Genomic DNA, 22,621 nt, shown 5'->3' with positions numbered 1-22,621 from the left:
CATATTTTGCACAATTACCTTCTCTTTTAAACCTATGAAAAGTCAGCTGGGCGCTGTGGCTCACGCCTGTAATCCCAGCACTTTGGGAGTCCAAGACTGGTGGATCACTTGAGGCCAGGAATTGGAAGCTAGCTGGATCAACATAGTGAAACTCCGTCTCTACTAAAAATACAAGAATTTATCCAGGCGTGGTGGTGGGTGCCTGTAATCCCAGCTACTCTGGAGGCTGAGACGGGAGAGTCACTTGGAACCGGGAGGCAGAGGTTGCAGTGAGCTGAGATCTCACCACTGCACTCCAGCCTGGGTGACACACCAAGACTGTCTGAAACAATCACCACCACCTATGAAAAGATTCCAAAAATTTTAAAAATATACTCCAAAACTATTAAAAATTTATTTTTTCTCTAGAAAAACTTGTACTCATTTGTGTGTGTGTGTATTTGGTTCTATAACATTTTAATACATGTGTAGATTCAGTTAGGCTCAGGTATCCCCCACCAGAGTCAAGATACAGAGCACTTTCATCACCACTAGGATTCCTAGTATTGCCCTTTTATAACCACCTGCATTTGACTCCCCTGTCTGACACCTAACTCCTGAAAGCCACTTAAAATTTGTCATTTAAAAATGGCATATAGATAGAATTATGTAATATGTAATCTTTTGAGATGAACTCAGCATAATATCTAAACATTAACTATCAGTAGTTCATTTCTTACACATAAATTTCTAGTTGTTCGGCACCATTTGTTGAAACTGTTATCCTTTCCCTTTGAATTGCCTGAATATCTCTGTCAAAAATGAATTGTCCATATATGTGTGGTTGTATTTGTGGATTTCATCTGTTTTGTTGATTTATATTTTTATTTTTACACTAACGAAAGTTTTCCAACTTTGTTCTTCATGTGTTTCCATATTAATTATAGAATCAACCTATCAATTTCAACAACAAAATGCCTCGTAGGATTTTTCTTGAGGCTGTGTTAAGCTTATAGGGCAATTTAGGGAGAATCCACACTGATGATATTGAGCTTTCTCTATAAACATGATACGTTTCCAATTTAAGTAGGGATTCTTTAATTTCTGCAAGCAATATTTTTTAAATTTTGAGTGTACATTTTTAACACATTATTGTTAAATTTACCCCTAGGTATTTCATTGCTTTTGATGCTATTGCTTCAAGAACTTTGTAACAAAGGATACCAGGTTTATAAGGAAATATATATATATATAGATATATATAGATATATATACACATATATATGTGTGTGTGTGTGTGTGTGTGTGTGTGTGTGTGTGTTAGTAAAGAACAATGAGAGCTTGAAAATATATTGCCTTGCCTAAAACTTCAACTACAGTGTAGAATATAAGTGAATATCCTGCCTTGTTCCTGATCTTAGGGACAAAGTATTTAGTCTTTCACAATTAGTGTTATGTTAGATTAAGAAAGATCCATTTTATTCTTGGCTTGGTGGGAATTTTTATTAAGAATAGCTTTTAATTTTGTAAAATGCTTTTTCTGTTTCTACTGAGATGATCATATCATTTTTCTTTCTTAGATTGTTAATATTGTGCTTTCCTAAAATAGACACAGGTGGTCAAGATATAGTATCATTTTATTGTTTATTGTTTAACTCACTAATAATTGTTAAAGATTTTTACATTTGTTTTCATGAAAGATAGTAGTATATGGCTTCTTTTCTGTCGTGTTTGCTTGGTTTTAGGACTTGCATAATGTTGTTCTTCTAAAATAAGTTGCGATGTGTTTTCTCTTTTATTTTCTGAGAGTTTGTGTAGAACTGGCATTATTTGTTTCTTAAACATCAGGTAGAATTTAACTGTGAAGAAATCTCAGCCTGAAGAGTTTCTTTTTCCAATGGAGGATGGGTAGGAATAAATAGTAAGGCAAGCCGTTTTTAACTGTTAACTTAATATTTCTATTATACACCCTGTAGCAACTGTTGATGTTAACATTTTCAGGCCCACTACATTCTTTCAGATTGAGATATTCACAAAATACAGTTTTTGCAGATTTTAAAGAATTTACTTTGGTCAGCTTTTTTGTTTTATTTGTAATGCCTCATATATATACTACACTCAGTTTTTTATTTAAATGAGTCCAGTTTTTCTGTATCTGTAAAACCATTAAGATCCAACAAGAAGTTCCCTTAGACAGTTGACTTTTCTCTCTATGACAATGTAGCTAACTAGGTTTCTTCAACTTTCCCAATGGGCAATTGCAGTATTTTTTCACAGTAGCATCGTAAGAGCTTATAGAACTCATCTTTCTTGGAAAATAAATTTAATTTATTTGTCAATTGAATATAGCCCATTTTTCTTCTCATTCTTCTTTCACTGTTGACCCCTTGGAACTTTGAACTTCTCTCACCATTTTGATTTTTTTTTGCCCTTTTACGTTAAATTAAAAATTGCAATGTAGATGCTTTCAGGGTTTGATCACCTTGTGTATGAATATACTTTAAAAAATAAATGAATTGTAGACACTTCTCTTCATACTAAAATTGAGACTGGCTTCTATATACACTTTTTAAACTATAATTTCTTTTCTTGTTCTCTCTCATTTTTAAATAGCTAAAAGAGACTCCAAATAGAGCTGGCAACTGAGATTAATGCCAGTGATATGGAAGAGTCAAAGTAAAGCATAATTATTTGTTTTGAAATAAAACTAGACCAAATGAAACAAAAAAAGTAAGACCTTAAATATTCCTGGAAGTTCATATTAGAATCCTTACATTAAAACTATCTGGCAACTTTACTTAAGTCTATTTTCCTCAGCTACCAGCATTCAGGACATAGGGAAAAAAGCAGTTTGTTATAGAAGTATATCATTTTTAAATTTTATCACAAGTGTTGCAACAGCATTTTTCTTCTCTAATATTAATTACCAATCTGAAGTTTCTGGCTTTTATTATAGACTAAATAAATTCTATAGGCTGACTTAGGAAATAAATTAGTTTCTGATGTAGCATTTTTTTTTCTAAGAATTGCACTTGAAGTAATAATCTCTCATCTTCATTAAAAATCAGATATGTGTCTAGTCTACCTTTATTACCTGTAGTTACTTACCTTTCATTCTTTCCTCAGCTCTCTGCAATCTAATTCCCATACCTATCCAACCCTAGAATTTACTCTTGTTGAAGGTACCAAGAGTGTCTATTTATCAGAGCTAATGCTGTGATGTGTCTTCTCTTTTGATCATATTGACCACCTATTTCTCTTAAGAGTTTTTTTTGTTTCTGCGACACTATTTCCTTTAATTCTCTTAATATTCTAACCATTTTCTATAGGTATTTTTTACTACTTTCCCCCATCTTCCTGTTCAGGGCTGGGTTACTGATTTTCTTACCTTTGAATATATTCTTACCTCACATGTATTTGGACAGTCTCATGTGCTCTCATAAATTCAACTCCCTAGACTTCCAACCCTTTTCTCTTGAGTTCCAGTCTCGTATTTCCAAATCTGAAGTGTAATTCTTCTCTTCTTCTTTTCCTCCTTCTTGGTTAGTAGTATCATTCAACATCAACCCAGCCTCTCTTAGTTACCCAAGTATTAGCTAGAACCATTCAGTGTTGAACTTGAAAGTGACTACAATTAGGGTTAGGGCTGCTGAAGCTTCATATAATACCTTTTTTAAAAAAAGTCAAATTAGACAAAGACACTCCCTTACTTCAGCTTCTGTACTTCATAAAACAATGTGTAATAACTTTCATTATTCAATAATTTACTTATATTGAAGCATTTTATACAAAAGTATAATAATTGGGAAGTAAATAACACACCCTTAGATGTTGTGTTGTCAAGCAGTAAACAACCTATACAACTGTACTTCATATTTCTATGGCTAAGAAAGAAAAGGTTAAGAAAGTGTTCATTATTTCTGTGAGCTCTATGAAATTTAAAAGATGCCCTATGGAATCCTAGTGATTCCTACTACCTTCCAATGGCTCATGAAAAAAATGATTAGTGTTACAGATTATTGGGGAAAGTACATTTAAATATATGATATAATTATATCAGGCAGTATCTTTGAGGCATGTCAACAAATGTCTTGGTGTTATAACCTCTACATTGTTCCTTGACCAATGCCATATAATATTTGAGATTCTCAGTGTCCAAGCACGTGGTGAGTACAAATCCTGTGGAAATATATATTACTGTTTCACTGGCATGCCTCATAACAAATGTTTGAGAGTTCAAAACAGTTTGGGGACACAGTGATTTTCTAAACCTTTCAGTGGTATAAACTGTAGGGTCCAGACAATACATCATCATGTAAAAAAAAAAAAACCATAAAAACAGATATCTAGAAAATTTTAAGGAAGGAAGCACGTTGTTTTTGGGAGCTATTGAAGGCTTGTAGGCTTTCTTCATAACATTAGTTAGCCACCTGAGAATAGTGTCTGATGAAAGGCAGTGGTGACAATTTCTGGCAAAAGATTTTAATGCTCAATAGGGAAATCCAGAAGAATGGGGCATAGAATCTAGGTACTTATTACACATATGTATAATACATATTATACATACATGTTAAATGTAGTGATAAAATTAGATCACACGGCATGCATTTGTATACATTTGATTTATCATGAGCATTTTGCCTATGTCAATAAATATACATTTTTCAAAAATATCCTTTAAAAGTCATTGAAGTAGTACATTTTGTACTCTAACTTATTTGTAATTCTATTTTTCCTATGTTTGCTTTTTCACTTTTCTAAATAACACAGAATACAGAAATAGAAGATTTATAAAAGTATCTAAAATCTAGGAAAATATTTATTTGCGAAAAGTTGAATTATTTTCTTAGTATCTATTCTTGAAGAGAGATTTTGTGGGATGATTGAATAAGAACATTTTTGTGAGTCTTGGTATATACTTCTGAATTGTTTTCCAGAAAGGTTATATAACTTTTTGTTTTGTTGACAGACTAGTTTGACTGCTCTTTCAAGGAAAAAATATAGGCATAATGTAGCTGCATATAAACAAAGATTTGATAAGACCTTATTTCATCTTTCTAGAAAAATTTGAGAAATATAGTGTAGATATTCATTCATTAAATAAAATTTGCTGTAGAAAAAGGACCTGTTTAATAGAAGAAAAAAATCAGCCTTAAAGTTTCTAGCATTGGCCACTGACCTTATTTCATCTTTCTAGAAAAATTTGAGAAATATAGTGTAGATATTTATTCATTAAATAAAATTTGCTGTAGAAAAAGGACCTGTTTAATAGAAGAAAAAAATCAGCCTTAAAGTTTCTAGCGTTTGCCACTGGCTCTCTTCTATGAAGTATTTCTTTTTAAAGCAATGATAGACATGAAGATATGGAAAATCTGTTTATAAGACTTGATGATCAAGAAAAGTGATATTTAGGAAGTGATTATTTGGTTAAATGCTGGAGGCACCAGAACACAGTAGTTAAATACGTAGGTTTTGGAGACAGATTGGGTTTTAAAACCCATCTTTCCCACTTGTTCTATAACTTGGGTTGAGTTACCTAACTGTTTCAACCTCACTATTCTTTTAGTTATGACCTTCCTATCCTTTCTTTTTCTTATCTATTTGTACACAATGTGAACACAAGCACATTTTTTTCTTAAAGTTTTATTTCTTCATACATAATTATTTATGCAATTCCATTATGGCAATATTGCTATGCACCTCCACTAACAAAACAAACTTCAAATGAAAGATGTTTTCCTGATGGGGAGTGGGGAAGGGAGGAAGCTGGGGACAAATAATCATATTTTTCATAGGACTGTCATGAAAATGAAATAATAGAAAATGTGTAAAATGCCTAACATGTTTTCTAGCAGGAAGCTATAAAATAAGATAATTAATCTAAACTATATAATTACTTCTATTTGTTATTAATCTAAAAATAATGTGGCAAACTGGAAGTATGAATCAATTAATAGGATCAAATGTACTCGTAATAAATAGAAGTTTATTTTACCTGGGCCTAAAAATAACAACATGATTGTTAGCTTTAATTATAAAAATATGGTTGATTTAATTAAATATAGGATTGGTAGTATAATGTGTCTATAAATAAATTCCAACTAAGGATGACTGAATGCTGCATTAATAGAAGTATGGTGTTTAGAATAAGGGAGCTGATAGTCCTGTCTTACTCTGAGTTAATCATACCATGCCAGAAGCATTGTGTGCATTTCTGGATGCAAGATTTTAAGGTTAGAGTTTGGTTTGGGATTAAAGTTTATTTTTAAAAAATTATTTGTTATTGGGATATTTTCCCTCAAGTAATATTATTTTGAGGAGAGGCTGAATAAAGTAAGGGTATTTCATGTGAAGAAGGGAAGTTTGGAAGGATATGATAGCTATCCACAAGTATTTGAAAAGATACTACATGGGTTAATTAAAGATCCGCTCAATACATGTAATAGAAATTAGGAAAATATGGAAAATTTCATTGGATCTAAGGAAGATCTGAACACTCAGGCATCAGTGAGGCAGAGCTCCAAGTGTCTCATTCAGCAGCAGATATTGAGGCACCTTCCTCAATCCAGCACCTCTGAATACTACCATTGATATGCCTCAGCTCCAGCTTCCCAAGTCTCTTCCCAATTCCCTGGAGAGAGAATCTGCTTATCCAACATCTATCAGGTTCACTCTTAAATAAGTGGGTATGAAAGTAGTAAGATGGGCTTCAAATTTAGGTTTCTAGGAGTCAAAGCTAAGAATGAATTATCATCACATATTCATAGGTGGGCCTGCCTCCCTTTATTTCTTTTTCTGCCTTCTCTGAAATCTAAGTGGATAGATTGTTAAAGAATCTTTATTGATGTTTTTATCCATTTCTTTCAGTGTATTGTCATAAGTCTATTATATGACAGTTGCTGTTGATCTTTACTGAAGACTGAGCATAAGGAAATGTCCTTTACTGAGATATTGCTTTTCCCCTGAATTTAATGATTAATGTGATGCACCTTAAAAGGTGGAAGACTGTATATAAAAATCTTGTGGAAGAGATAGCTGCTAGGTCATCAATTTATTGTAGATTTGGGCCTATAGAAGCTCTCTTTTTAAGAATATTTTAGGGAAGTATTGAACATATAGTGTTTTATTTATAATAAGAGGTGAGGTCTGGCAAATGGAAATTGACAAAGTTACCTAGCTCTGCTATCCATTAGTATGAAAATATGAAATAAACATTAATGGCAAACATATCAATATTTATAAATATTTTAATCAATATTGATGGCTTTTAGTAGTTTTTTTTTTTAAGTTGTGTTTTTTTTGTTTTTTTTTTTTTCGTAATCAGTGAAGGTTTAAAAATCTTTTAGAAGCTGGGCATGGCGGCTCATACTGTAATCTTGGCACTTTGGGAGGCCGAGGAGGGCAGATCACGAGGTCAGAAGATCAAGACTATCCTGGCTAATATGGTGAAACCCCGTCTCTACTAAAAATACAAAAATTAGCCAGGCGTGGCAGCATACCCTGTAGTCCCAGCTACCCAGGAGGCTGAGGCAGGAGAACTGCTTGAATCTGGGAGGTGAAGGCTGCAGTGAGCCCAAGATTGTGCCTTTGCACTCCAGCCTGGGTGACAGAGTGAGACTCCATCTCTAAATAAACAAATAAATACCTTTTAGATACTGTAATGTAACTCAGTTTTCTGTAAAGGTGAGATAGCTTTGCAGATCATACAGCCTCTGTAGGAACTATTCAGTTTCTCCACTGCAATGGAGAAGCAGCCATGGACAAAAAAAATGAAAAACATGGCTGTGTTCCAATAAAACTTTATTTACAAAAACAGGTGGCAGAACAGATACGACCCAAGAACCACAGTTTATTGATCCCCGTTGTAACTACTTACATGTCTGTACTTGTTTGGCCTGTCAGGAAGCTCAGATCCAACTTTACAGTCTACATCCAGCATGGACCTGCATGCTATATATATTCATGCTCTCTTTCCTTTGTGCCTATGCCCTCAGCCAGCTTTTAAAAGTTCTATTATATTGTTTGTGAATATTATATTGTTCTATTATAAGTGAATTCGTTCTTGAACTAAGATTAATATAATTAAATCAGATTAAATTTAAAATCGTTTTTAATTGGGAGACAAATTTTTCTTATTTTAAGTAACATTTTCAGTTCATAAGGCATAAATACACCAAGTAAAATTATAATATCTGTATTTCACCTAGTAACCAACTTTTATTATAACTCTTTCTACTAAAGTCCTCATAGTTGGGTTGATCTTGTTTTTATATTTTCCATTATTCATCTTCATCTGGGATACTGGTGAAATGGTGTCTTTTTCTGTTTACTATCTGTTTGGATATGTTTGCAGGACTTAACAGGAAAACGCAGTGAGACAAAAACTAAAATCCAGACCCCATTCCCCAAAACCAGTAGTTGCAATGGGTCTTTTTTTGTTTGTTTTAATTTTAAGAAACAGGGTCTTGCTCTTTTACCCAGGTTAAAATGCAGTGATGTAATCACAGCTCACTGTAACCTTGAATTCCTGGCATCAAGCTATCCTCTCTCTCACCTTGGCCTCTCAAAGTGCTGGGATTACAGGTGTGAGCCACCATGCCAGACTCTAACAGGTCTTTACTCAAGAGCCTCAGAATGTCAACGCCAATGCTCAGTGTCCCTAAGGATTATATGTGTTTAAGGAATTCACCTGCTTTTTTAGTTGAAATTAGTTTTCCACAAACTAGTCATTTATATACAACCTTCATAATTTTTGTCATGTTACATAAAACTTTATCATCAATTGTTTTTTGAATTAAACATTTTGTTTCATTTAACTAAATCCACATAAAAATTATATATCACATTGTAAGTGGAAAATCAGTATTACTTGTCATAGAGAAAGTAGTTAAAAACATAAATATATAATGCATATTTGACCTAACTTGATCTGTTTACCACCAGCAGTAAGTGCTATATTTTTGGAAACACTTTTAAATGATTTCTACTCCCTTTTCCCCTGTCAAATACTGGCTTAACCAAGCAATCAATCAATCTATTCCAAACTAGGACTCTACTCTCTATAATTTTGGCCCTACCCCTGCCCAAATCAATGGGCTTATTAACTTTCTGAGGCCCAGGGTATAGTAAGACCAAGCACATCCCTCATTGCTTGCTTCCTAAAATTATTAGATCCAAATTTATCTCAAAGGCTCCACATTTCTTGTCAATGTCACACTTACTTCCACCCAAGTCAAGGACCATTAATAACCCCAGGAAAACACTTCACATGGCAAATCCATTCACTTAATTTTTAGGAGGCAAATGTCAGTTTCGGACTTAATTTTCTTTATTTTGATATATTGAGTTCCAAAAAATAAGACCTTTTCCCCCTTGACTAACTCAATTACTTACAGAGATATTTGATTTTTGGAAAGGATGTTAAACTTTATCATTAATATATACAAAGCTATTGAGAAAATAGTTTTAAGGAATAAAAGATGGTCCTACTCTTCATTAATGTTCACATTATGCAAAGCTCATTGCTTTTCAAAAATATGGATGTTATTTAAGATTATATAATAGCTAAGACTTGGTCTTTTGCTTTTAAGTCTCTTTCTTTATGATGCAAAATTGGGTTCACATAGACTAAAATGTTGTTTGTGTTATGGAAAGTATTGACCTATTTTTCTCTTACTCTTGAAAGTTGAGTTAATTACTAGAAGTATTTGAAAAAATTAAATATAAGCATTGTCAAACCAGCAAACATCTCTGAATCTTCTCCTTCTGCTTAACAAAGATGACTTTATAAAAAAGGTACTAAAATCTGACCTACTTAGTCTGTTACAGAAGTTGTCCTTCTAAATTTGAGACAAGTCCAGTTGGCCGTGTGACATTGACAGGCTTAATCTCTTCACTAAGTGCCATTTCTACAACTTAAAAGGATTACAGAGGGCTGCACTGTCCATCTGTCATCCTTTCCAATGAGTAAATTATTTTAGATTTAATTTAAAGTTCCATGGTCATTCTCCCTAAGCTGGAGTCAATGCTGCTTCCTATACTTTCATAAGACACATCTCTATCCCTGTAAGGGTGTATCTATGAGGAGTTACTAAACCCTTTGAGGATCTGGCTTACCTGTGCATGATACTCCATCTTCACCCAGTAGGAAATAGAAAAGCTGTGCAGAGGGCAGATGTCTTTTGTAAGATTAGAGGTGTAAACTCTGTTGATACTGGTGTCTCACTATAATAATTCCTACTTGATAGTTTTATCTTTTTACTAGATATTAGATAAACAATGTCTATTATTCTAATAACAATCCAGCACAATGGGTGATTATACTTATTTTTCCGATGGAGAAACTGAGATTAAAATGCTGAGTATCAAAGCAAACCTGTGCGTCAAGTTGAACTCCAATTGGCGTCATACCTAACATTCTAATTTTGTCCCACAACTTTCCATTTCTCCTGTATGCTTTTCAAGTCTGGAGTTTATTTGATTGCCCACATTACAGTACTTTTCTATATTCTGTACTTTTTAGCACTTTTTGGAGTGTTGAACTTGGCTTGCCTTTCTAACCATGTTTAAAGGTATTCTCTTTACAGGATTCTGTGTCCTTATTTGGATTTATGAATCGATGGTGACCTGTCTCAACTCCTTGATCTCCTAAATAACATCTTTACCAGGCCCCTTCCTCTTAATCAAACTTCTAGCTATGGCACCTTCTACCACTCTTTGCATCAGGGCAAAGACTAATAGCTAGCAGAAAGTGGGCCATATCCACCTTAAAATTGTCTGTTTAGCTAACTCAGTGTTGTCGTTAATTGTTTTTCAGCATTGTGATCATATTTTCAATGAAGTGATTTCAAAAGCCAGATACGAAATCATATTGTATGATTCTATCTCTATGAAATATCCAGAAAAGGTAAATTCATAGAAATAGAAAGTAGATTGGTAGTTTCTACAGTGGTTGCCAGAAGAGAGGATAGGGAGTATCTGCTTAATGAGTATGGTATTTTATTTTGGAGTGATGGAAATGTTTTGAAACTAGATGCTAGTGTTGGTTACACACCGCTGTGAATGTACTAAATGCTTCTGATTTTTCACTTTAAAATTATTAATTTTATGCTATGTGAATTTCACCTAGAGAAATGAATGAATAGAGTGATTTCAGATTTTCTACCTTTCTTGGGAAACTGCTTACTCATTCTCACTATGTAACCATCAGCTGGGGCGAAGTAGCCACCACTCCTTTAGATGAGGCGACGTACTTTAAAGTACCACCTCACTAGCACTTTGTATTGTTTACCTGACTCTGAGAGTAAGAGTCAGTGCCATGTTTCAACATGCCCACACTGTTGACTTTACTGTGGCAGAGAGTGATTTCTCTGTGTGTTCTACCAAAAATGGGAAAATGAAAGAATTGCCGAGAGGTCCATACATTTCAGGAAAGAAGTGGAGAGTCAGGGAAGAAGGAAAGGAACATATTTCCTTTCTGGAAAAGAAAGATTCTCTTTTATTTTAACATGCAAAAAGTATGTCAATGTTGAATCAATGTCAAAGAGAAACCTCCCTCACCTCTGTGGGCATTTGTACAGGTTGATTCCTAACTCGAAGTGATGTTTTAGTCATCAAATCTAACAGCAGTGGATTGGGGAAGGCAGAGCGAGAGAGAAAGGGAATCAAGTGAAATACAGAGCTGTAGTAAGAAACAACCAAAACATAAAATGAATAGTATCCATTCTCCCCAGCACCTCTGATAATCTGAAAGGTGACAGGAATAAAATCACTGGTTCCCTCCTCTAAAAAAATCATGGATTAACATCTGAAATCAATGGAAAATACTTAGTATGGATGATTTTACTCCTTTAATGGTTTCTTCACTTGGAAACCTGTGTGGTAAAGAATTTATCCTTGCTCCAGAGGAAGTCTGACCTTTGACCTTGGCTTCTGGGAGGTAATCTCAAGCATGATAAAAAATTCTTTTGCCTGGAATTTCACCCACCAGGTAGTCTAACAGCCTGATGTAGAGTGGGGGCTACCACACCAGAAAACCTAGCAATGTGTATATTCGGGGTAGGGTCTTGGATCATGATATGTAACGCAATCCGGAGACTGAGATCAATCGCATAAGTAGTGAATCTATCAATCGTGCCTATGTAACAATACTCCAATAAAACTGAATAGTGAGGCATGGGTGAATTTCCCCGATTGGCAATGCTTCATGTGTATTGTCACACATCAATGCTGGTAGAGTAATGCCTCCTGAATCCATGGGGAGATGACAATTGAGACTCTATGTTTGGTACTTCCCTGTACTTTGTCCTATGTGTTTTGCCCCTTAGGTGACTTTAAACTGTATCTTTTCCTAGTAATAAGCCATAATCATGAGTATAGTAGTTTTCAGTGAGTTCTTCCAGAGAATTATTGAATCTGAGTGGTTTTGGGATCCTTACAAAGTTGATGTCAAAAGTGAGGGAAGTTTTGTGTGTACGGTGTGCCCCCTAATTTTGTAGTTGGCTACACTTTCAGAGCCGTATTCCTGACTTTTTAAAAATCACACATAAGTATGTACATCTGTACATGCGTATCATATCTTTATTACTTCATGGGAATAAAATTGGTGGAGAAAGGGACAAATATCACCTGCTTTATCCACTTCCACATTGTTTTACATTTTTGTAAGTATGCATTACTTTTATAATAAGAACATTTAAAAATTTTAAGTCTCATCTTTTTAGGCGTTACCCCTTTATAAAATAAGAAATTCTGTGGCAGAGTAAGATAGTTTACAAAGATAACAGAAATAGTGAATCTGGAAACCAACCACAGAAGGGCATAATCAAGGTGGAATTGTGCACTATACATTATAATTTATTTTAATCCCTGGCAATGTTTTTAAAAAGTATATTGAATTGGGTATATGATGTACCTGATTTTGAATAGCAATTAGGTTATTTAAACTGTAATTAGAATTTTTAAAGAAACAGTTATAATTTATCTGAATATGCATGCTGAGTCATGTTACTTTATGGAAATCATATCTGAGAACTATTTAATTAAAGCAGTGGAAAATTTCAAAAATTTGTTTCTAGTCATATACTAGACAAAATAGATGATTTTAGTCTGAAAAAAACTTTTCTATATGCCAATTTTGTAGCTAAAATCACATAAGTATTTGGAAATAGTACTGGGAGATAGATTTTTAAAAGCCAAAGAAACACATAAAATAAAATAAATTAAAATGGCATCCATTGATTTCTCCCTCTCATCTCTGTCTCTACCTTGGGAGCTAAGTAAGGTGGGGACCTATACTTATACCAAAAGTGTAACTAGCAGTTTCATGATGTCAAAGATAAAACTGTGTCAGAGACAAAATTAGCAAGACTTGTTTGTTCATAAACTAGGCAAGGGGATCCGTCTGTTATTACTTTGCAGCAGGAATTCTAAGGTCATAGAAAGGAAAGTAAGTTTATGGGGTAAAAAGAGGAAACACAAAGAATCTCGAATTGGGAAACATTTTATTACGGTGAGATTTTGGAAACAGAAGCAACTTTCTATTTGCTCTCAGGCACATTTAGCATTCCCTGGTTAGCGTCAAGGGGGCAAGTGAGCAGTCTGGGGCCACTTCAACATGAAAGGCATGTTCAGCACTAGGGGTGGGGGTTTTCTGTAGCTGATCTTTTCCTGGCATGAATGGTAGTCAATGGGATGCTTTTTGAGGTTAAAGTATCATATGATCCTATGATCCTTATGGGGTGGGGGCAGGGATGGCTTCCATGGCAGGAAGTGTCTCAGTGAACACAGGGTTGGACATCTATCAACTAACATCCTGGTGAGTCACTGGCCTTTTCCTCCCCCTTTCCCTTTTCTCCACCCGTGCCCTCCCATAGAGTACTGCTACCTCGAGCACTTTGGTCTTCCTTCTGATCCTTACACTCATGGTATCTGTTCCTGTCCTGGAGCCTCCTGTTTCATTCTTTTCTCTGCCTGGAATGTTCTCCTAAATCTTCACGTGGCTGCATCTTCCTGTTATGCCTTAGAGAAGCCTTGCCTACCTACCCTATTTAAACGAACTATTTGAGGGATGGGGAGAAGGAGAAAAAAATGATCTTTAAATTTGCATATGTATGCACAGAAATACTCTGGAAGTATGCCCGAGATCCAACAATAGTGTGGTTACTTCTGGGAAGGAGCAGTGGAAATAAGCTGAGAATACACATGGAGGTTAGCACAAGAGGAGGAGTTTTGCCATATAGCGTTTTAGACATTCTGATTTTCAAACCATGTGAATAAATGACCTATTCAAAATGTTTTAAAAACTGAAAATTTATTAACATAAATCACAGCCACTTAACCATTGACCATCATGATACCTGATGTATATGTATGCCTGCATGCATGTATGTGTTCTTTTTTGTCTGAAAAGAACTTATTCTACCTTCACAAAGAGTTAACAATTTGAGTATAGAAGGCTAAGTTGACAATAAGTTTAGCATAGAATTTTGAATACAGTTTTTCTTTATTCTTTTCTAGTATCCAATGTTCCTTTTGAGAAATTGGATGATCTTTTTGTTGTTGTTTATAGGTGAGCTGTCTTTTCTTCCCCCTTCCTATTATGGAAGCTTTTAGAACAATCTCTTTATCACTAGTATTTTTTTCCCATTTTTTTTATTGTGGTCAAATATACATAATGCAAAAGTTATCATCCTCACTATAGTGTCCAGCTTAGTGGTACTAAGTATATTCATATGATTGTGCAACTGTCACCACCATTCATCTCCAGAACTCTTTTCATCTTACAAAACTGAAACTCTATATCCGTTAAACAGCTCTTTTCTTCTCCCAAGCCCCTGGCAACCACTATTCTGTTTCTGTCTCTATAAATTTTACTACTCTAGGTACCTCATGTAAGTGAAATTGTACATTATTTTATACCTGTGTTTTCAAAGCACTGTTCAACATTTCCTTATGTATCCATTTATTTATTTTTGTCTCCTCCATTGTGTTTTACGTTCCACAGGTGCGGAGACATTGCTTTCCTTTTCATCTCTGCATCCTCAACACTCAGAGTAATGCCTGGAATAGGAGGAGGTGAGTTAATGAAAGTTAACTGGTACCCAACATGGCATTTCCTTCTGCAGGATGAGCTTCCTACTCCACCTTCCCAGAGAGGTGTGAGCCCGACAGACATTAACATGTCAACAACTGCCTGGAATATGGGGTGGGTTTACAACTTTGTCTCTGTTGCTTGAATTTCTCACTTGCTGTCCATGTAGAATTTAGAATAGAACCAAAGAAGTTTACAGTTAGTATTATAAGGGTCAAACTAACGAAAAAATACTCAAGATGAGACACTTTTAAGTGAAGTTTCTTAGTTGACAAAGAACTGGTCTTAATTTTTGTTCTATCTTGTCTTGAAATAATAGAGTATTCCACAATCATCAGATAGATACCTGCATAGGCTCAGCTTAGTAGAATCTTGACTATGATTTTGAAGGAATTAATCTTCCATTCTTTCTGGGACGTGTTTAAGCTAGATAGGGGGTCATATAAAAATAATTAAATAATTATTTTTAAATTATTTAATTAGGCTTTGTTTAAATAACTTAAGCTGTTTTGTTTAATTTTTGACAATGTTATATGTTGTAGCATTCAGAGCAATGAGGCTATGAAAAGGTAAATATCAGAAACCTCGCCTACTGGTGTTTATTTTAGAAGTCAAATCAGTACTTCTATAATATCTCTCATACAAGAATGTCTCTATCCCATATAAAACACTAAGCAAAACTCCACATTATTTTAAAATACTAATTCTAGAATATACTGCAGGTGCCAATGACTCTTTTGGAGGTTGAATGCTAGTCAAATGTCAACTCCAAAATGCTAAATATAGGGGCTGGCAAGCAAGCCCCTTTGGCCATTTAGGTGATTTTCTTTTACTCAAAATTATCTGGGAAACTATACTATAAAGAAATGAGACAATGAAATTATAACTCTTTCTTCTTTCCCAGTAGTTAATATATGTTTAATCTCATAGTTTATCACTGCCATTGATAAATTTTAAAGAAAGTTGATATAGGTATAGACTGACCTTCAGTAATAAGGATAAAATTAGACAGAAATGATATTTTTGATGAGACAGTTATTCAATGCCCTTTTTTCTCATTTTTAAAATTATTTTTTTACATCTTCAGTAACTTTTATCCCAAAGAAAAAATAAAACATGTTAAACTTACATTGTCGCATATAATTTATGAAGTACTTTTACATATATGAGCCAATTGTATCTACACAACCCCGATAGGTGTTCTCACCCCTTTTTATGGAAGAGGAAATGGAGAAAGACTAGCTGAGTCTGCTAGGACAATTTTCTTCCTATTCTCTTATTTTTTATAAAATGAATCATTTTTATTACTGAAAGACTTATATAAAGACATCATAGATAAATGAGACTGTTAAGAGTTATCCATAATTCTGGCAAGCGGTTAAAGGTACTTAACTCTAGGAAGGATAGGGGAAAGAAACAGTGTCATTTTTAAAATTTGTTAACAGTATTTGCCACCATTTACTGAGTCTTTATTCTGTGGTAGACTTTATAAAAAACATTTAATATAGTTTAGCATATTTAATTATCATACCCTGAGTGGTGGGATAAGTAAATTCAGATATAGAAATGGAGGCTTTACCCAAGGTCATGCATCTAGTAAGTTAATGGCAAAATAGGACTCAAGGCAGGCCACCTGACCCTAAAACCTGACCTTTTTCTATGTTCTCTGCTAATTCTTTAGAACAATAATATTACATTTTGTATTTTTCTTAGCTCCATTGTATGCGGCTCTTGTATAAGATACAGGAAACTTGGTTTATACAACATGATTTTCCAGTTTTTTAAAGGTTAAATAACTTGAAAAAATCTAGAACTAGTTATAGGCTATGGCTTGTTTCGTTTAATTTTTTTAATTTTTGATAATGTGGCATTGAGAGCAATGAGTCTATGAAAACAAAAATATCAGAAGACTCTCCTACTGCTGTTTATTTTACGTTATAGGAAATGGCAACTGGCAAAAATACAGGCTAGATACAGTTAGGCAGCTATAAGAGATAACACTGAAAGAATGAATGGGTTCTAATCAATAAAATCTTAGTGAATTTTTTTTTTTAATGAGCCAGGCTTAAAATGGGACCCATTTACTTCAATAATGTCTTACACATTACAGGACCATGCACTCTCTTAAGACTATTGACAGTGGCCCCAGACTTTAAGAAGTATGACTACTGGGCAAGAGTTCCAACAATAGGAACAGATTTGGGTCAACTTTAACCCACCTGGCATATGGCAGAGCTTGGCTTCAAGAATAAATCTTTTGCTCATATGCTTGAAAGTAGTGCATTAATGCAACTAGGACCAAGTCTAGGTAAATCACAGGGTGCATATTTACAGATTCACATTCTCACCTCTGGACAGCTCCATATTCCGGGACACCAAGAACTCAGACCCTCAAATCTCTCAGAAATAAGAGGCCCTTACTTTTTCACCCCTTTCAGTCTTGCTCATTTGAGCATGACAGTACATCCCAACCACACCTCTGCTCTGTTGAGGCTCATTCTTTTCATGTAGTTCAGCAGTTTTTAACAGTACTCATTGCTGACTCTTATCCACAGTAAGTTTGATGAACTGACACCTAGCATCCCCTACCTAATCAGTATTTTAATGTAAAAGGAGAATTAATGATGTTTTGATTAGCAATACACACCCCCCCCCGCCCACTACAATAAAAGGTAACTCTGAATGATGAACTTTCAGCGGTGGTATAAGGTTTAGGGTGATATAGAGGAGGGAGAAATTATTTTTAGGAGAAAATTTATTTTTAGATAAGAATCCAGCAGAACGTTATTTGAGTTTAGGGTGTATAATTTTTTAGACTGTCTGATTATATACAGTGATTTTTTAACTAATTTCTATGGGGTTTTTTGCCTATCAAATGGGGCTGATGCTGAAATCTCCCTCAGAGGGTTGTTATGGAATTATGTGAGCTCAAGTGTAGAAAGCATAGTGTTTGTTATATAAGAATTGCTCTATAAGTATCAGCTGTTGTTTTCGATCTTAGATGGTCAAGAAGAATTGACTATGGAGCTTGGATTGGGGCTAGTTCAAATGTATAATGGACCATAAACAGATGGGTACATTGTAATGGTTAGTGAGCAAATGGTACCTACCATTAATCTGCAGGTCTGCCTCTTCACATCTGCCTACACATGATTGCTCACAAACTTTATTATATTCTCATATGTAGCATAGTGTTCTTTATGGAGAACCTGCCATATAATAATGATGAATAACTGCTCAGTATTTTTCTTACATATGTATTTTGAAAATGCAGTTGAACATGAGTTACCACTAATTTTTGTCATCTGTTAGAATATGATTTGAGACAAGCCATTCTAGTCAATAAATATACCAAATATTCTCTATTTCAGAGGTTGTCAGGATTTAGTATGCATAACTTGGGAGGTTCTGGTTAAGAGTCCAGTTTGTGGATTATTCCCACAGATTCAGATGCAGAACATAAAGGATGTAGCTCTGATAGCTATATTTTTAAGAAGCACTTCCAGCTGACCTGATAACAGGTAGTTAGAGATACCTATTTTAATAAATTCTTTTTTTTATTAATGTTATTTTTTTATCTGGAGAGAAAAAATTGTTTATCTATTCTGGGCAAAGTTTGGACATGCATATATACCCAACCTCCTTCTCCTTTTAATATCCTCAATTCATGATTGCCCAAGGTAGATTTGCATGTGAAAGGAAATCCTACCCACCTACTCCAGGGACTATTCCTAAACTTTGAAATATTTCAACACTCAAATGTGAATCTCAACTGAGACATTTTTTCTCCCTATTGCCAAGTTTAAAGTCCTCATACATACACAATTTTAAAACACTCTTTCTTGAGTAGGACACTTTGCAATTGTTATTTTTCACAGCTTGATAGAAAAATTTAGACTTCATTTTCTTTTCTTTCCTTGTTTCTCTTTTTCCCCTTCGGAGGAAGACCTCTGTAATTCTCACATCTGAGCTAGGATAAAATGACAGATGGGTCATGTATGCTCTTAGGTGTAAACAGTAGATGCTAATTAAATGTTTTAAAATATTTAGTTAAAAGCACCTCACGTGTACTTCCAGCCCTAAAAAATACAGCCACAGCGAAGGGTACAGCTTGAAGCTAATGAAGAGAATGTTGAGATTACCAACTCTGACTCAAAGTGTTTTTTGTGATTAATCACCTGGATCTTGCATTTCAGATTATGTTTCTTTTTGTCTAACAAGTACAATAACAAAGTATCTTCCTACCTCTTCAACCAAAATCCTGATGCCGTGACTCTTCTCTAGGCCTCCCCAGAGTGTTTTAAAGGTACCAATGAGGCCTTGAGTTAAGGACTACATTGTAGATTAGACCATGAGTTAAAAGCACATGAGATGCTTTTAACAAATAGTTCAATTACTGTGTGACTTAGAACAAGTTACTTCACTTTTTTGAGCTTTGATTTCACCTTTATAAAATATAGATTGTTATAAGAATTGATAAGATATTTAAAACACATGCAAAGTATTTAGCATGCCATAGTCAATTAAGGTTTGCCGGTTATTGCTACCTACCATTGTATTTGCTGAACCCAGCTACTAAGCCAGCACAACTTCTATGAAAGGATCTAGTCTTTCAAACAGCCCATGATATTTGAAAATATAATGGGCCCAGTATTTGTTCTTAGAGGCCTAATACTGACTCAGTCTTTGAAGTATTTAGTCTTATGGGAAAAGTAAAACAGAAAGAAGGGTGTTTGGAAGGCTGGCAGTACATTGCTCAGCTGGGCTAGCCTAGTAGCAAAAGCCAGCATTAGAGAGAATTATTAGAGAAATGGGTTATTATGAGCTAAGAGGGCAATTAATCATTCAAACATCTTCATATTATTGAGCTCTCCTTACTTTAGGCACTTCCTTCATACCACTTACTCTTTCTTTGGTCAGATAGACATGCAATCACTTTGAACATTTAGCCAAAGAGCATACAGTCTTCTTTTACGGACAAGTCAAAGCACTGTCACCCAGAGGAAATACCAGGTTACTGAATTTATCCAGGTACCTCTTCAGAATCCTGTGTTACTTTGTGTATACTTGATCTGTGTAGCTGACAATCTAGGATAGAGTGCCAGCTTTCTAATGACTCCATGTTTAATCATGTTGGGGGCCCACAGAACTAATTATTTAGTCCTCAATCAATTGTATCTTTGTTACCTGTATACTTTGCAATTCGAAACGATGGGAGTGCAATTAAAACTTACAGAACAAATTCCTGTCTCTTTAGGCATAGATGCTCATCTCAAACATTTATGTGTTAACCTACCGAAAAACAGTAACACAACTTGATTGAGTAAATATTTATGGAAGGCCAAGCACAGTGCGGGCACAGTGGCTCACACTTGTAATCCCAGCACTTTGAGGGGCTGAGGCGGGGGATTACTTGAGCCCAGGAGTTCTAGACCAGCCTAGGCAACATGGCAAAATCCTGTCTCTACAAAAAATATTACAAAAATTAGCTGGGCATAGTGGCATGTACCTGTAGTCCCAGCTAGTTGTGAGGCTGAGGTGGAAGAATCGCCTGAGGCCTGGAGGTGGAGGCTGCAGCGAGCTGAGATCGCACCACTGCACTCCAGCCTGGGTGTCGGAATGAGACCATATCTCAAAACAAAAAACAAACAAACAGGCAAAAAAAGCCAAACCAAAATATTAATGGTAGGCTACTGTGTGCAATGCAGAATGTTGAACAAAGCTATTAAGTTTCGGTGGGAGCAGGTGTGCATTTCAGATTACAAATTCAGGTGTACATGATGGGAAGTGAATTTTCTTTACTAAAGAAACTTAGAAGGTGGATCAAATTTTGAGAGTTTTCTTTTTCTGCCCGCCCCCCCTTTTTCTGAGACAGGACCTCATTCTGTCACCCAGGCTGAAGTGCAGTGACACAATCATGGCTCACTGCAGCTTCGACCTCTTGGCCCCAAAATGATCCTCCAACCTCAGCCTGTCCAGTAGCTGGGACCACAGATGTGCACGACCACACTTAGCAACTTTTCTTTTTTTTTTTTTTTTTTTGTATTTTTTGTGGTAGAGATTGTGTTTCCCTCTGTTGCTCAGGCTGGTCTCGAACTCCTGGTCTCAAGTGATCCACCCACCTTGGCATCCCAAAGTGTTGGGATTATAGGTGTGAGCCACTGTGCCCAGCCCCTTTTTCCCCCTCTTGCCCTATTTTTTCCACCCCCTGCCATCCAAAATAGCAGATAGCTTATTCTCCATCATCCTTTCTGGGGAAAATTATGACATTTTCCGAGGGAGCCACAACAAACCTTCCTGCCTTTAGTTTCCAAAATCTGAAGCCAAGTTTCACAAAGCCAAACATTTAGAGGGGTCTGGCAGATAAAATAACAGGAATGAAGTAGAGGGGTCTCTGGTGAGTTGGAGGGCAGTGGCACGGGTCAAAAAAGGTAGCTACTACCCTGCCCCAGCTTTTGCTCTGTGAGATAGGAGCCCAGAGAACTCAAGCTTCCTTTTTTTTTTTTTTTTTTTTTTTTTAAAAAAAAAAAAAGGAAATCTGGAAATCCAGCTTTTTAATAGAAAGAAGCTCTGGTACCAGTCTACTTAAAGGTAAGGAATTAGAGGAAGAGACACTGTCCCCCAGACTAAAAAGATATTTCCCAAGGTTAGGAAGGGAAGATAATTTTTTGGGATTCAGAGAAATAGAAATCTATCCGCAGCCTTCTGGCAGCCCTTTGTAGGCTGGAGCAGGGGAAATTGGCTTCATGACGCTCTAGGGAGGAGGGATCCCAGGCGCAGGAGTTTTCAGGGAGCTGCCAAAAATTTCAGTGAATCAATAAAATGAGCTCTGGTGTAGACTCCCATTTAAGAGAAGAAGAGAAACTATAAATATAAAGAATAAACTAAAATGTCTAATGTCTAATATATTGAGGCACCTACAGCACAGTGGCTAAGCATAAGGTGAGCTCAAATACTGAGTTCATATGATAAATCCAAATAAATCTAAATCTTTAATGTGTTAGTTTCTCATCTTTAAAATGGGAATGGCACTTGGTAGTACTAAGATTATCTTATAGAATTATGAGAATTAAAGTAAATAACACATTTAACAAGCAGTATTCATGGGATATAATCAGAAAGCGTCTTTATATTTATCTTCCACTGTCCTTTGAAAATTTATTCAGTAGGGAAGTACTTTCCCTGCTGCTGATTGGAAATACAAGCTGACTGGTGAAGTTTCTGCTACATATTGGATATTTAAAAGGTTTTCAGATATCCAAGGTTGTAAACAACTTGGATATCTGTTGTTTACAAGATATCCAAGTTGTTTACAACCTTGGATATCTGTTTTCTCAATTTTGAAAACGGTCTGCTCTCATGCAAGAATAAAAACTCCAAATGCGACTTAAAGTGATAAATTGTTCTCTATCCCGTCTGAATCTTCGTCTAGCGGGAAGGGAGGGAGAGAAAAGTTCTCACTTGTTTGGAACTGTTATAAGGTGGCATCGTGATCACTGAGCCTGGCAGATGATAGTCACTATACCCTTGCCATTTTTTTTTTTTTTTGCA

The sequence above is a fragment of the Sapajus apella genome, unplaced genomic scaffold (genome assembly GCF_009761245.1).
Source record: "Sapajus apella isolate SASKATOON/1434 unplaced genomic scaffold, GSC_monkey_1.0 scaffold4, whole genome shotgun sequence".
Lineage (NCBI taxonomy): Eukaryota > Metazoa > Chordata > Mammalia > Primates > Cebidae > Sapajus > Sapajus apella.
Note: the sequence above shows the minus strand (reverse complement) of the source record.